A 14,045-nucleotide genomic window follows, 5' to 3' on the forward strand; every position below is an offset into this window, starting at 1 on the left:
GGTTATTGTTTCTGATCGTCCACCATTAGTATTTTTCCAGAAAAGCCCTTAAAGTTTATAGGAATAAACTCGCAGTCCGATCAAGTCAACGCGAACAGCCACGAGCGATAGAAAAATAAAACTCCCAATCGCATCTCCACCTCCAGCGCGCCGCCACCCTCTGCCGCGAGGCGCCGGCCCCAGCCCCGCCGCAGCGCGCCGCCCCCGCCTACCCTGCCGGCACTCCTTACCCAATTGCCCCCCACGCCTGTGGCGTTCTACCGCCAGCGACACCCCATGCTGCGGCCGTTGCCGGCACGCATACCCGTGGGCCTCCGTCTCCCCTGCTGCCGCCGCTGCCCCGCTCGTCCAGCGGGCCGGCCCCGTCCATGGTGCGCAGGGGCTACCCACGCCCTCCCACGCTCGCGCGCGCCTCCTTCTGCCCTTCCGCCACGGATGACGCCGCGTCCTGAAGCTCCACGGATACGTCCTCCACCCTGCCGACTTCTCTGAGCCTGATGCGATCCCGATGGTGGCCGTGCCCTGCGAGAGCCCGCTGCTGCTCGGCCCGACGTCCTGCCGTGGCGAGCGCTTGACATTATTGTGTAGGCCCTAGTATAATAGGCATGACTCTAGGACACATCCCCCGCTCTCATTCCATGACCTCTATTTAAACAAACCGTCCCTACACGTGTCACCGCCTATCCTCCTTCTGGCCTTCCCCGATCATGGCTGAGTTATCCATCTAGTCACATCACGTCTAGACATTATCAATGCCAAGGGGATGAGCTTGACCGCCTCACGACATATTTGTCGTTTAACCCTGCCAGGGAAAGGGGATGTTTAAACTAATCTCTTGTGCGGGAGATGATGGCCGCCATCCGTGGGTCCCTCTCCGCACATATTTCATACACCATGCCTCATACTTTCAGTCGCTCTGCACATGTCCCATCATGCCTGCTTCACATCACACATGCTTGCAACTAATATATTATTACACAAAACACATTAAATGGCTATAAATAATGGAGTTGACAAAATATCGCTATCCTAGTCATATTCATACACTAAAATGGCAGACCAATAACTCATTCATAGGAAATTGATCCCCAACAACAGAAATTTCATGATTCTTACATAATTCTGATTTTTGGACCCTTAAATCAACCACAAAAAAGTGCTTACCAGGAAAAAAAAATTAAAATAGTGCTTACCAGACATACAAACTTTAGCGTTTCTTATTGAAGTGGCGCTAGATTGGTAGCATTTGTTGGCCTTTGGCAAATCAAACACATTGGAAGTTCAACTCATTTTTATTGAAACCATTGCCATTGTGATTTTGAAAACTCGACAACATGGAAGGTTCCAACCATGCGTTGCTACACCTTAGAAAATGTAGCTTTGCAAATAATATTTACAAAGCAGTGATGAATTAACATTTGAAGCTCTCTCCTTGTACTCGACAAGAGAAACACTAAGCACCATTGGTAAAATATGAATCAACGCATGTCTCAGATCCGTCTCAAGTTTCACCTTTTCCTGCTCTTCCAGTGAGCAAAAAGGCATGTGCATTTGCCTCAGAGTAACAAAATTACAACCTTTAAATCGAGCTAAGACCTATAATGATTATTAATAATGTAGTCCCACCTAATTCTCCTGTACATATCATGTTAACTAAATAACGGTACACATATGCGAATATATAATATAAAAATTTAACCAACAAATAATGATATAGTCTTACATTTAGCGAAATGTTAAAAAATAGCATAAATCATAGCTGATAACAATATAATAAATTCTTGTGAATGATACTTTGGCAGTACATGGGAACCTGAGATCGTATTTACCCGTGACACAATAAAATCCCTCAGAAGAATATTTCTGAAAAAAATTACATACTATGCACATTCATATGGAAAAGGATCACTCAACATCACCAGCTAGCTAGTAAAAATGCATGAGGAGAAAAATCTAAAAATAAGTAAATTATTTGAAAGAACTTTTCCCCGTTCTTTAACAATAAGAACAATCATGGTGACATATTAGAGCTTATTCAGGACATCTATTTTTTTTAATGAAGAAAGTGGTACATGTTTCAGCAAACTTGTTGAATTATGCATACCATTATGTGTGTCATCTCGACCTACAATGCTTGGCGAGGATAAGCAGGCCTACCACAAAGTCTGCGGCGGTGGCCGTGAGAGCGACGATCGGGTTGCCCATGGTGCGGCCCTAAGCTACAGAACACGCCCACGACTTTGCCGCCTCCACCGGAGAGGGTGCGGCAGTAGCCGCTTGTAGGGTATAGACGTGCTCGTCGCACGGGATCACCTGGGGAAGTATTGGTCCAAGGAGGTGTGTGCCCCATCCACCGCCTGAAGGAATGTACATGAAAAGATTTAATTTTCCAGGACTGAGCTTTCACGACAAAACATTGTGAAGTGAGCAGGAGCACTAAACAGGGTGATCATCCCACCTTGATGCAACAACTTGGGGCAGATTGGTAGCACTTTGGTACGCACCATTGACTACCAACCTATGCGAGTCAATCTCGTGCCATCCAACTTGAATGATCAAGGCACAAGAGGAAAGAACAGACGTCTATCATGCAACGAACACACCAAACAAAATTAAATCTCTCCATCAGTGTTCTTACCTTGTCATGTCCGCCAGGCCGGTTTAGGTTGGGCTTTCACTTTCACGCGAGGCAGCATGGCCCTCCCTGCAGATCTCGATGCGCCGTTCTATTCTTCAGGAGCCGTGTCCGATCCAAAATTTTAGCAGCCATCGCCGCCTTCTTTTTGTTCGTGAGGGAGATTTGACAATCGACATGATGGGCAGGCCGGGTCACTTGGCCAGAGGCTAGTGTTGGTTCTGGAACCACAGCCGATGGTGGAAGCATGCGTGTCGCGGGGCTCCTCTCTTGCTCTGCTTTGATGCTCAGACTCGACGTAGACAGATCGACCTATCGGCGATGTGGCCGATACAGCCGTTAAGAGAAGTAGGCCGACAGGCTATGTGTCGCCTGACAAAGAGCAGGAAGACGATGGCCTTGACGCCACCACGCACGCCTCCCAGAACCACCTCAGTGTCGTTCTCCCAACACGGAGACAGCGGATTCCAGCGATTTTTGTCGAGGCCTCGAGGGCATCCATCGTCGACACCGGCGCCTCGCTCGTCCTATTCGCTCGTTAGGCAGTTGCATGAAGAGCGAGCTTGATCATCCAGTGCCCCTCGTCCTCCCTCTCCTTCAGATTCACCGTGAACTCGATTCGCTGATTGGCGATTAGTGCGAGGGTTTTCGGCGGCGAGGCGGACAGCGTGGTTTGTCAGGCCATAGGCTGATTGCCGCGACTTCATGCTTGGCCCAGCCAACATTGCAGGGTCCATCAAAGCCACTTTGAACACGTACGTGCAAACTGTTGGTCAGGAATCCTCCTGTTGGTCTCGTATATATATGGAAACGCAAGACATCCGATCTGATTGAGATTTTGATCTGGAGTCCCTTATTATCACACCTGTTGTGTCTCTTTTTGTTTCCAATGGAGGTGCCAGTTTCCAAAAACTGTTATTTGAAGATGTTTTTTTCCTAGTTCGTGAAACGTTTTTTTGGTTTTTCGATTCCTTTGCACGTACTTGAAACAGAAACCAAGACCGAACAGAAACCAAGATCGAGGGGATAAACACGTTTTTTTTTTTACCAACTACGAAGGTACAAAAAAGGAAGATGACGGTGAACCCACGGAGTCAATCCATGTTTTATTATTAGGGAGAGATATATTTTTCCTCTTTTCCTTATATATATATATATATAATAATAAAACAGTTATTGTTTCTGATCGTCCGTCATTAGTACTTTTGCAGAAAAGCCCCTGAAGTTTATACAAATAAACTCGCAGTCGGATCAAGTCAACGCGAACACAGCCACGAGTGATAGAAAAATAAAACTCCCAATCGCATCTCCACCTCCAGCGCGCAGCCACCCTCTGCCGCGAGGCGCCGGCCCCAGCCCCGCCGCAGCGCGCCGCCCCCGCCTACCCTGCCGGCACTCCTAACCCAATTGCCCCCCACGCCTGTGGCGTTCTACCGCCAGCGACACCCCACGCTGCGGCCGTTGCCGGCACGCATACCCGCGGGCCTCCGTCTCTCCTGCTGCCGCCGCTGCCCCGCTCGTCCAGCGGGCCGGCCCCGTCCATGGTGCGCAGGGGCTACCCACGCCCTCCCACGCCCGCGCGCGCCTCCTTCTGCCCTTCCGCCGCGGATGACGCCGCGTCCTGCAGCTCCACGGATACGTCCTCCACCCTGCCGACTTCTCTGAGCCTGATGCGATCCCGATGGTGGCCGCGCCCTGCGAGAGCCCGCTGCTGCTCGGCCCGACGTCCTGCCGTGGCGAGCGCTTGTCGTCGGAGCTCTGGTCGTCGGTTCCACATGGGGGGCGCCTATCCCGCTGTGCACTGATCACTTAATTTGGCTCTCTCGAGGTGCCCGGCTCCGGCTGCGAAGATGATGGCGGCGCCTAGGCCACAGCAGCCACATGGGATGAAACTAGCAGAGATGAAGAAGGCGGCGGTCGTTGGGAGGAGAAAGGTTGCCGGGAAGCTGGAGGACATGCACCAGCTGCGGCTGCTCATTTATCTATCTGAATTTTCTGCAATTCAGATCCACCAAGGAAGAGATGGACGAGCATCTATCCGAATTGCTATATGAAAATGAGAGTTACTGGTGATATTGACCAGATTGGAAATTGGGAGCTTTTCATATAGCAATTCAGATAGATGTTCTTGCTGACTATATATGAATTGCTATAAGTGGGGTGGGGGTGAAGATGTTCTTGCTGTCTATATATGAAATGAAAAACCTGATGAAGATCCTTCCGAGGTAAGGTTCTTTTTGACTGTTCGTTCTTTGAACTATTTTTCCATCTCCTTATATTCATGTCTTAGTTCTATTTTTTATGTAGGCGTCTCAGATGTACCTCTTCTCGCACTGAACAGGGCCATCAATGGAGCAGTCAAAGAAGCAACACTGCAGTAGCAAAAACAAATCATACGTGGCACTCTCCCAGTATGCGTGCCCAGTATATTTCAAAATGGTAGTAGCTTCTTGTTCTTCAGAAAGTAAATGTAAACATCTGCTGTAAGATTCCAGTACATGTAAGATTTTTATATGAGATAGTAGCTGTGTTATATTTACAAAACAAGGTTCTGTACTCCTAAGTCTAATGATTTGTGCCTCACGTCTGAATTCAGGTAAAGGCAACCGCTGCTAGCTTCTCTGCCACAGGTGCGAAACCAAACGTAATCCTTTGCCGAAAACAATTGTACTAAGCAGTAACACAATCACCTTTAGGTAGGGGTGAAGGCAGCAGTCAATGGGTCATCTCCATACTCCAGGTTCAGCACTAATTACTGTTTGATTAGTGTGGTATTGCCGAAAACAATAGTACCAAGCACTAACACAATCGCCTGAGTATATTACATGGGTATAGCACTGATTACTATTTGACTAGCATCAGGTTTTGAATGTAAGACATTCAAAGTCGGGCTGTGAACTCATTGGGGTCGTTTCTTATCATCAATGGGGACTGCATGTTTTGAACAGACCATTTTTATCCCATATCCAATAGTTCTGATGGCAAATAGACACTGCTTTACTTTAACTTTTTTGTATGGAGGTGTCCTTTTAGTAAGTTAGGAAATTGAAAGTGGTATGTTGCTGTTGCATTTCTAACACTAAAAGTTGTACTTGATAATGATACCAGGTGGCATCTTGAGTATGTGTTATTTTCTTGAAATAATCACCATTGTTTTGTCACTTGGTCTTTATCTTAAAAGATGGAGTACATATTGGCATACACTAGAACATAGTAACAGGCTTGACGATCAAAACATCTGTATTAGCTAAAACCAGATGGACAGTGAGTTTATATAAAAAAGAATTGTATCCCCATCTGCTTCTCCTGTTCATTGTATCCACAGATTCGGTAAATCAGCGTATTGTCTGCTTCTCATGTCCAGACTTGGTAGTTCACATCATACTTGCCAGCTGTGTATAACTGACTGCTATTTGATAGCCCCGTTTACATGATAGATGAGGCAAGGGCCAAGGAGAGGGGAATTGAGGACCAGAAAGCATAGGAACAGATTTTGCCGCATCAGCCGAGACGATAACCAATGGATAAAAACAGAAAAGAGGGAAAAGAAGCGGAGGATAAAGAGTTGACCAATGATCCAATCCGTCTTCACTTCAAGGGTAACCTTGTACTTAATCCTAAGATCATAGGTTGATGTTTGGATTGAGAATTACTGTCCGGTTAAGGCAACTGCTAATTATAATCTGAATACAAAGGTTTTAAAATCAAAACTAGGTATAAACAGTTTAGAATTTGATATAGCAGTAAAAGCAAAGTTGTAGAGCATCTGAAGGAGGCAGTAGTCTGTACTCCCTCCGTCCCACAATGTAAGAATATTTTACAAGCAAGGCAGTAGACAGTACTACTGAATGTTGATTCCTCTTTATATAAGTGTAAGTGCATGATTGGTTTTGAGAAATAGTTTTATGCGTTATTTTGATATTCGCGTCTCTCCTGATCTGCTTGTAGTAGAAACAAATTAGTTGGTGTGGGTTCCCTATATTTTAGTGCTAACTACTATCTATATCTCGTGGTAACAACATATGTTAGTCAGCTGGGTGCCCATATATTATCCATAACTACTGGAGCTTTTACACTGAATTATTGTGATGAGCATGAAATGGCAGTCCATTAAATTGATTGTATGATAGTGTTCTCGCACATATTTTTCTATGTTGTCTCCTCCCCAACCCCCGTTTGGGTATTGCTAAATGTTGGCGAAAATTGTTTCCTTCGTGTTCCGTCTATCGATCATTATCCACCTGAGACGAGAGGGACACGAACTGCCTTAATCTGCAGCATGAGACCGCTCGATTTTCCAGAGAATCGTTGGAATTAGAACAAGCTCATAACAGGATAACGTGGAATACACACACGCACGCGCGTCGCACATGCCCGTGCACACACACATGGTGGGAGGGATGGAACGGGTGCACGATATTGTGAAATACGGAGTAGTTCTTTTCATCGTTGTGAAATATTATTATGCTTTAATCAATGTGTATATATACAATAATTTTTCAATCCATGGCTGCTGCCAAACGCCCCGTCCAAATAAAACGCAATCAATCTGCACATATCGCCCGATGCAACTAAAAAGAAAGATCGCCAGATGTGCAACTGAGGGTGGTGGAAATCTTGGACTGGGGAGGAGGAGATAATTTGATGAAGGAGAAAAACAAGAAGAAAAGGAAGAAAATAAATAATAAAGAAGAATAATAAAATGTCCATGAGAAATAGTCCCACCTTGCCCTGTTAAATCAATTCTCATCACTTTATATACGTTTTAAAGTTCTTTGTAACATCAAGCAGCCACCTCATGAAATATAAACAATGAGCTGAGAAAGAGAAAGGAAGCGAAACCATGATCCTGAAAGAAAGGAAACGAAACACCATGCTCGGACACGTCAACGACGAGACGCGGGGCTGCTCGGACACAGTGGCGCGAAGATGCGTTGATGCAGTCCTGCACGCCGGAGTTATAGGCAGACACGGCAAGGACGACACCGGGCTGCTCGGACACAGTGGCACGAAGACCTGTCCATGCAATCCTGCACGCCGAGTTGTAGGTGGACATTGCATGAACGAGATGCCGGGCTGCGCCGGAGTTGTAGGCGGACACGGCGGCGATGCAGTACTGCACGCCGGAGCTCGTAGGCTGTTGTGGCATTGACCACCCATCAACCCACGTACAAACTTTGATTTGCTGCCTAAACACGCACGTACACCAATGGCCTAGATACAACTTCTAATCATCTGCTTCTCCAATTGATTTTCCCATCCATCCAAAGCATTCCTTTTCTTATTTTGCCTAAAGTTCTTAATTAAAAAATAGTACATCAAACCGCAAAAAAAAAAAAACATCAGGATGATCCCTCTTAGTTCATTATTAAAAATAGACAATTAGCTGCCTAGAATCATCTTATGTGCATATATCGGTCAGTCATAAGCATTTCTCTAACCAAAAATCCAAAAGTACCAATGTGCATTCTCTGTGAAAATTTTCTTCGCTATTTCCTGTGTGTATACATAAAACAAATGGCTATTTTTTTTTTGGAGATCGTGTTATTGTGCAGCAAGTTTGTGCTCTTATGCATAATTACTTCTTCTAGCGAACGTGGTATTATGGATTGTGCTTCTTTTACATAAATGTTGTAGTTAAAATATGCACATGTCTAACCATTTTCCCAAAACAATTGAATAATAAGAACCAGTGTTTTCTCCCGTTGCAACGCACGGGCATTTGTGCTAGTATATATATATACACATATATATACACACACACATATATATATATAATCCCTATCCCTATCTATCCCTAATTTTTCCCTTTTTTCCCTACTAATAAAGCAATTACTGCTTCTGGTCGTACGTCGTCGACGCTTTGGCAAAAAGCCCCTCTGTTTTGTAGTACTCAACCTGTAGTCCTTTCTTAAGTGAGAAAACGTTTCGTTCAAACATTTTACAAATAAATCCTTATAGTTTACCATATTCAACCCACGGTCCTTTCTAAATTGAAAAAAAGCACGCCAGAAAACACACACGAGAACGGGCTCTCCTCTCCCTCGCCTCCCGATCCCAACCGCCAGGCGCTCGATCTGGTGCCGCGCCGGCCATCCGGGCGCGGCGTCGATGGATCTGGCGGTGGGTGCGGCGTCTTGCTCCGGTGGCAACGGTGTCCTGCTGATGCAAAGAGACCAGGGCGTGAGGGAGAGAGGAAGAAAGGAGGAGAAGGGGCACAAGGTGAGGGAGGCGGTCGCCGGCGGCGGCGGCTCCGGTGACCGGCCGGAGGGAAGGGAGAGGAACTCATGTTGAGGCGGCGCGGCTTGGTGCACGCTGGTTTCTCCGGATCGACCCCCTACTCAGATCTGCACGCCCCTGATGATTGGAGGTAGGGTAATCACTCTCCTCTTTAAAACTAGATCGTTTTCTTCTTTGGTCTGGAAAACATAAATCCTTAGACACCCAACGGTATGTTTCAACATGTTTTTAGCCTTGATTTGATGTAAAAAGGATCTAATTTCTCTTCCCGCTTATGTTCTGGATTTCATCTTTTCTCCTTTCTCTGATTTACTCATACACGACTCCTGACTTGCTGCATGTGGCTGCTGAATCTTCCTACTGCAGGTGTGCCTTTCACATGTTCGTTGAGTTGCAGCAACAAGGACAGATGGCCATCTTCACAGGTTATGCCCCTTACTGTAATTTGCATTCAGTTATGTGCAGTAATAATGCCATATTTGTTAGCCTGCTAGCTGTTTCCAGATTTTTTTAGACATGATTGACTGCTTCTACACAAAAGGAGTTTGTCGAAAATAAGAGCAATCCCATTGTTGCTACAGAGCCCGAAGATTCTTTGCCTTTCTTTGAACTGTTTGAGTTTTTTCTTTCATATGGCTACAATTATTTGATTGGTCCATGTAGATTTAGGCAACATGAGATGAGCCGATGATATATATTGTAATATACGATGTCTATTGCTACAAGTGTTGATGTCTTGGTGATGGCAGGTTTTGCAAGTAATTGAAATGCTTTTTGAGTAGAGGATAATTAGAGATATAATGTTCTACCTGATCTTGAGGTATGTGAAAGTGAACTCGGTGATTTTGAGTAATTCTAAGAGTATACATCTCATCTATCAGGTATCCTTTTTTGAGTAATGCTGAGAGGATACATCTCATCTATGAGGAATTAATCCATCTCGTTTTCTCTGTGTTTACCTTGTTCTACAAATGGCTAACTAGGTAATGATTATTGATAGCTAATGACATGAGGGAGAGGGGGACAAGCCCCTTTAGCTACTGCAATGTGGTTGTGCATACAAATGTGCTACTCATATTCCACTGTTAGACGAGCTAGGCGCGAGAAGCAGGTTCAGAATTCAGCTCCATTTGATTTACATTTAGATCATCTTGCTGCAACACCATCACTTTTCTTGATAGCAAACAACAATTTTTAGTAATCATTTATAGCTTTTCTTTGGTTTGTTTATTCTATTATACCATAGATATCATGAGAAACTGTTAATCGCTTAAGGAGGGTGTTCTGTTCACTCAAAATCAACTGCCTAATGGTCTGATTAGTTTATGTATGTGAAAATTTATTTTGATAATTATAGTTGCAGTTTCCAGTCAAGGCATATGTTCTTTTATACTTTTATAGTGAGTCTACAATAGGTTGAATAGATTCGATTTCTATTTCCTTTCCTTGTCGTCGTCCACTTAGGTTATAAGGGGAGCCAGAGAGGTGAGGGAGGTGACCAAAGCGGCAGCGGCCTTGGGGTGCCGAAGAAGAGTGCGTAGGAGGATGGAAAGGGGCTCTTATACGACGGCTGGAAGAGGTAACCTAGGATTTCGTGGTGCTCTACTCTATACCTCATGCTCGGATGATTGTACTTTTCGTTTTGACTGATCAATTGGGTTTAATTCTGTATGAGTTGGGTAGCAGCTTGAGCTCAAAAGGTTCTCTACTCTATCCAAATATTCTGCTAGATTTGATTAGAATTTGTGTTTATTAAAACATGCACCAAGAGGATCTAGGCCAAACAATGACAAATTATGCAGCTGCACCTAAACATCTTAATACCACAAGATGGTCACTATGGAACTACATAGCTTCGGCTCGTCACTGGTTACCATAATTTGTAATGTGGCGATTGATGGATGTGCGTAGATAGATTATATACCTACATGGTACTTTCTGGGTATGTGTATAGATGAATCCCTCATGTATTTAGATTGTTTGCTTAACTATTACTCTTCTCCATTTTCCAACTTTGTGATAACTTAATATAAATTACATTTTGTTTTGAAATAAAAAGATATGTGATGGTAATTGTGTTGTGTTCTATCAACAGAACTATGCTCTCCTAAACCTGAATGGGCCAGAAGTGACAAGACAGACAGATCTGGCAGTCAATTATTCTTCAGTTTCGGTTGTGATGTTTCAACATGAGTTCAGAGCGTTAATGCTTTGCTGATGCGAGGAGGTGAAGTTGTATGCTACCAGAGTGCAGATATTTCTTGGTGTGTTTGCTTTCAAGAAAAGATGGATGTGTGTTGTGACTGTGACAGATGGTTCTACTGGATATGTTGTTGGGTTTATAACAAGAAGCATTGGTAAGGATATCAAAATACAAGAGAATGCTGCAACGACCAAGGTGCCATATATATATCGAAGGTGCTCGCAAACTTCCTTCGACTGGTGTGGCCCTGTTGCTTTCTTATTATAATGATAGTAGAGTTCAAAAGTTCTAGATGGCAGTGGTATATCAGTATCTTATTTCACTTTCATCGCTTCTATAAAAGCTAGATAAAATGATCTATATCACTAGAATCTATTGCCTTGCACATACTCCCTCTGTCCGGAATTATTTGTCGTAGAAATGGATGTATCTAGACATATTTTTAGTTCTAGATACATCCATTTCTGTGACAAGTAATTCGGGATGGAGGGAGTATTTGTCTACACAAACACTTGTATTCCTTTTTACACTGAATTTCCTTTTTGTTACAGGAGGATTCAGAATATGAAGTTACTGGAAACATTGTTGGAAGTGTTGGTCCTGAGAGCACAGAAAAGGATTCATCGTTTCTTATAAAAACATTACAATCATTCAAAGAAGCTTTGATCAAGGAGGATGACACAAATGTTGCTGAGATTGAGGCCTTCTTACTTTGCATTGATGTCGATGATGAGAAGAACTCTCTTATGAGGAAAATCATTGCTTTGAATTGTTGATAACCGTGAGAGATCGTGTCTTGAGAGCAGGTGCAAAATCTGAATTCTACAGATTGAGAGAGGTGCAGATTCTGAATTCTGCACACAGAAGACAGAACAGAGAGCTGGTGGCAAATGTGCAAGGGGAAGTTATGGAGAGCTTTCTTTGCTAGCTGAATAAGTCTATCAGGAGTCAAGGCCTGTTTTGTTGGAGGCTTGATGGAACTTGCCTGGCCTGATAAGTAACTGTGCGCGCGGTCGTCCTGGGTGCTTGGCTTGAGCTAGCATGCCGTGTTGTTATCTTGGTTGAGGCAGCTGGAGTTAGCAAGGTGATTAGTCAAGGGTGGCTGTCGATGCCATCTAAAAAATAGGTCTTAAAACTTCATATTTTCTCAGGAAAAATTCGTATGAATTAATGAATATCAGGCTACATTCAGGCGATATTGTTTGTCAGGCACAGAGCTCAGGGTAGCAACCACACATTTAAGTGAGCTTTTGTTGAAATGCGTTGGTACTTTAGTTTTTAGATTCTGTGATGATGGTATGCATAAATACATGAGCTCTTTCAACCAGTACCACATAGTATTAATGAGGTAACAGAAACTTGCAATTCCATTATCCTGCATCTGCCCAAGTCTAGAAGGTCAGATAAGTTGTTCCGCAAGATAGACAACAATTTTTTATGAGTCATCACAGTGGGCCGAGAACTTGTTGATGAAGCCAATGATTGGGTTGATCATAGTGATACGGCATCAGACGTAATGCTAGATTTAACCCCAGACAAATGGGCAAACATGAAAAGAGGAAAGATGTCAATGCATGAGCCAGAGGGTTCCAGTGGTGAATATTTTGGACCAGAAGTTATGGATGTTTCACGCGAAGAAGCCATTCTTTCCAATGTTTACATATAAGATATACCAGTACATCCCAATTGGTAGGGCCCCTCCACTAATAAGCTGGATATCCTTTTAACAAGTGGCTCGGAGAGAATAAAGCGTTATATTTTATCATACTTTTATAGTTTAACATGTCAAAGAAGGGAGATGAGACACCAGCGGATGGCAAGATGGATGAACTGTTGGACAGTGTTAGCCTTAATTACCTAATTCCTAATGAAGTGGAAAACTTTATGACCAGCATAGAAAATGTGCAACACTCTTCTTCTGAGCATGAAGGGCAGAATGATGATTTCGAAGCAAATATCATTGAGCAAGATGAACACATTGGAAAGATTTTACTAATCTTACTGTTGCATGCAAAGACATTGGTGATGTCATATCAGAAGACCCACAGAAGGTTTAGGTTTCCGAGGGCAAGCAGAAATAAGTGATAGCTATGCCGGTATTCTAAATAATGGCAACACATATTATGTAAACACAGTTCTGCAGTATTTTCATTGTTTATCGGAGCTCAAAGAAATCTTAATAATTTGTGAAGACGTATGAGTGCTCGGGGCTGATGTTCTATGGTTGATTTCGGGATGTGTAAGAGCAGGGCGAATACCACTATATCATACTCTCTTGACTGGGATGAACTTCGCCTTTTTGTAGAAAAGTGATAGAATAAGAATTGTGATTTCTGCTGCTATTATGATATGCTTTTCTGATATTCTTTGCTACCACTCTTTGTTGTATCAATTATTTGTTGTGTGAACCATGTGGTGGGTCGAGCTCAGATGATTCAGATAGGATAGAATGGGCGTCAAAAATCGCCCGTGACATTCTAGGTGAATTCTAGCCGTTGCTAGCAAGGCCTTTGGTAATTTCTATATAATTTTTTTCCCGTTGCAACACACGGGCATTTTTCCTAGTTATTTTTAAAAATAATACACCATCAGCCTGCTGTTGACGATTGGATTTAGTCAGCCCACAGCAGGCCGACTGCACCTAGTCAGCCAATAGCCGGTTGACAGTTGGCCAGTCGGCCACGTGCAGATCGAGCATTGGCTAGGCCACACAACGAAGGGGCTGTCGGCGCGGCTTGCTTACGGGGCGCCCTGTCAGCTTGTTGTCGACCGATCGGTCAGCTGCGGGCCGACAGGGTGCAGACCCCACAACGGCTGGCCTCTTCCTCCTTTTTCCTTCTCCTTCTCCGCACGCGCGCAACAACTCTCTGTTCTTTCTTTCTCCTCTTTCTCATTCGAAATGCCTCCAATTTCTACACCAAAATGAGCCGTTTTTTTGCGGATTTGGCACCGTGAATGGGTTCTACG

At 44.0% G+C, this 14,045-nt stretch overlaps 2 long non-coding RNA genes across 10 annotated transcripts; both read left to right on the forward strand.

Moving 5' to 3' along the window:
• The first annotated feature begins 3,943 nt into the window (after window positions 1–3,943).
• Window positions 3,944–6,480, forward strand: LOC119332009. Of its 6 annotated transcripts, none has more exons than XR_005160761.1 (4): window positions 3,944–4,860; window positions 4,943–5,135; window positions 5,232–5,375; window positions 6,056–6,480. It is a non-coding gene; the product is annotated as an uncharacterized LOC119332009 (long non-coding RNA). The 6 variants fall into 6 exon arrangements; XR_005160760.1 differs by having other exon boundaries at window positions 6,073–6,480; XR_005160758.1 differs by having other exon boundaries at window positions 5,232–5,265; window positions 5,332–6,480.
• Window positions 6,481–8,613: 2,133 nt separating this feature from the next.
• Window positions 8,614–13,457, forward strand: LOC119329414. Of its 4 annotated transcripts, none has more exons than XR_005159486.1 (5): window positions 8,617–9,005; window positions 9,242–9,300; window positions 9,625–10,454; window positions 10,971–11,293; window positions 11,630–13,457. It is a non-coding gene; the product is annotated as an uncharacterized LOC119329414 (long non-coding RNA). The 4 variants fall into 4 exon arrangements; XR_005159485.1 differs by having other exon boundaries at window positions 8,618–9,005; window positions 9,242–9,986; window positions 10,340–10,454; XR_005159487.1 differs by having other exon boundaries at window positions 8,614–9,005; window positions 9,242–10,454; window positions 10,971–11,317.
• Window positions 13,458–14,045: the final 588 nt, after the last annotated feature.

This window comes from Triticum dicoccoides, chromosome 7A, assembly GCF_002162155.2.
Source record: "Triticum dicoccoides isolate Atlit2015 ecotype Zavitan chromosome 7A, WEW_v2.0, whole genome shotgun sequence".
In the NCBI taxonomy this organism is placed as follows: domain Eukaryota; kingdom Viridiplantae; phylum Streptophyta; class Magnoliopsida; order Poales; family Poaceae; genus Triticum; species Triticum dicoccoides.